Source organism: Gekko japonicus, unplaced genomic scaffold (assembly GCF_001447785.1).
Source record: "Gekko japonicus isolate JY-2015 unplaced genomic scaffold, Gekko_japonicus_V1.1 scaffold2852, whole genome shotgun sequence".
In the NCBI taxonomy this organism is placed as follows: Eukaryota; Metazoa; Chordata; class Lepidosauria; order Squamata; family Gekkonidae; genus Gekko; species Gekko japonicus.
The window spans coordinates 98,052-100,959 of NW_015165326.1; positions in this window are offsets into that span (position 1 = coordinate 98,052).

Genomic DNA, 2,908 nt, shown 5'->3' on the forward strand with positions numbered 1-2,908 from the left:
TTGTAATTCCAGGAGATCTCCAGCCCCCACCTTGAGGTTGGCAACCTTAGTTGAGAAGGCATATGAACCCACAACTCCGTCACTACAATTGTCGTGCCCTAGCAAAACTGCTCTATCAGTGTGCTTGTCTTTGTCTTTTCCCCCCCCATCAAGTTGCAGCCGACTTATGGTGACCCCCATAGAATTTCCAAGGCAAAAGGTAGTCAGAGGTGGTTTGCCATTGTCTGCCTCTGTGTCGCAACCCGGACTGCCTTTGGTTGTTTCCCATCCAAATACTAAACAAGACTCACCCTTGCTTAGCTTCTGAGAGCTGATGAGATCACGCTATCCTGGGCTATCCAGGTCAGGGCATCTTGCCTTTCCACCTAATTACATATTTGGTCGTTTCTTCTCAGCACAAAAGATAATTATGCATGATTTTCTTTCCCCTTCATCTGTTTAGTACTGTGTTTTGTGCAATTCTGTGTTTCTCTGAGCAGCTTCTCAGGGTACGGAAATTTCTGGAGATTTGGGGGACAGCGAGTGGGGAGGTGGGGTTTGAGTAGGGGAGGGATCTGAGCAGGGATGTAATTCCATGGAATTCCCCCTGAAGCTGCCATTTCCTCCAGGGGAACTGTAGTCTAGAGACCAGTTGTACTTCTGGGGGAACTCTGGGCCCCACCTGGAGGTTGGGTTTTGGCACTCCAGGTGAATTATGACTTTAGTGTCCTCCTGATACAGATGCTGTGTCTTGTATCCAGTACAGCCCAGTCTTGCCAGCCTCCCCCCCAAGGTTGCCAGCTCCCAGGCCTGGGCAGAAGTCCCCCCACTTTTGGTTGGTGGGGTAAGCCCTACCCCAAGCCCCGCCCCCAAGCATGGCCACCCATGGCTACCCCTCTCCGTTCCCTCCTGCAGGGATTTAAAGGGCTTCAGCTGATCGGCAGGGAGCACGTGGTCCACTGATCAGCTGGAGGCCCCTTTAAATCTTTCCGCAGGACAGGAGAGGGGCTGTTGCTGGCCACAGCTCTGCTCGCAAAAAGGCCCTTTAAAGGGATTCAGGCCCCCACCACTGCCCCGCTTGCTGGGTCTCTTGCCCAAATAATCAGTTTCCACCAATTTATCCTTCTCGCTGCAGACCCCCCGTGTTGATCCCTGAGGATGTACCAGGATCAGCATTCATTGGAAATCAGTGGGCTGTAGTGGGATGGGAGAGGCAAGAATGTTTCATTCTGCCGACGGAAAATTTAGCCTCGATCCAACCTGTATACCAGCTTCTTGGACAAAATGTGGGATGCAAATATTAGATATGTGCTAGCAAAACAAAATCAAGACGCTGTTCTCTTGCGCACAAGATTATGTTCCCAGCATAATGCCTGAACTGGATTCCAATGTTTTTTTGTAATGAAAAGAGCAATGCAGCCCCCGAAGATCTCAATATTCTTATGTAAAAGGCAGTGTCTGGCTCTAACAAGCAGATGGCAGAAAGAGGGCTCAGGAAGCAGTGGAGTGAAATAATCTGGTATCAGAAATCTGTATCCACACATCTGTGTACCACTTGCATGGCAACTGGGTCAACTCTGTGATGCTGAGGACAGATGAGAAATGTGAGCATCCAACAGTCTAAACAAATCAGTTGCTCTATGCAAATTCTGTTTCCTGCCACAAATGTAGAAGAGCATTATTATGGGGGGGGGGGGGCTACATTGGCTGATTCTTCCTCACTCAGACAGTGACTCATCGCCATCAGAAAGCCTAAGTTACATGCAGCTTTGGCATAGAAACGTATGATTGCAGTCTCCGGATTGCCCCCAACCTTCTCCCTCCTCCCTATGTCTGGAATCCTGTGGGACCAGGAACCCATTTTGGGGGGTGATTTTACCAAAGAATGTTATAAATTATTGTCAACATATGGCAGCTCTTCAGAAACCTTATCCATTTCACTGAAGTATAGCATCATCTCCTGTTTTCAGTGTACAATATGTACCTATGTTGCCCCTTTCTGCAATTTCAGAAATTACAGCTCATAAACTACAGTGGTAATTTTTCACTTTCATCAAAATTGCAGCCCCATAAAGCCAGCTCTCTGCCTTTTGCAGATTGATGGTTGAACTTCATCATTTTTTTTTGGCCCTCAGAGACACAAATCGGGTCTAACTACACCTTATGTTTTACATTTGTCTTCCACAGGGACTTTCATCAGCGCCATTAGGAATTCGGTTCTCAAGCATATCAGAACGATGGTGCAGAGGGATAAGGGGCTTCTGCCTTCCCCTGTGACATTTTCCCAATCTGAAATGGTCCCATGGGAGCACTTTGACCCCACTCATGTATACACATGTAGTTCATCAGTACATGTGCAGCCCCTCAAGGGGCAAAGGAGATATGGCAAACAAGTAGCACATGTTCTTCATTTAAGAGGCCATCGTTAAGTCTGTCCCGTCTCCTCTTCCTTAGATGTTCAGTCCATGAGAACAGCATGTGAAATAAGGCAAGTGACCTGGGATTTGGTTAATAATCTGGTGTAGTTTTAAGCAGAATCTTTTACATTAGCATAAAGTTACTGAAAATGTTTATAAGGTTTATAGAGTTACTGCAAATGTTACAAGGTTTGAAGTTCAACTTGAATCCTGTTGTTAATTTTTGAACAGACCATTTAAAGCTGTGCATGCTGAGAACTTTGCAGCAGACACTATCACCAAGTGAACGTGCTATGTTTGAGCACTGTGTCCCACAGGAACTATAAGGCGTTGATCAATTTGTCCCATTCCTACAGTTCCTTGCCCAGTTTAAATTCCAGGGTGGGCAAGTTTGGTAGATAAGTTTCATCTCATCACCTCTGCATCGTTCTCTGTTAATTTTTGTTTTGCAAAGATTGAGAGGGATAAACCACAACTCTCATGAGGCTGTGCAAGAACATAAACTGCTGTGT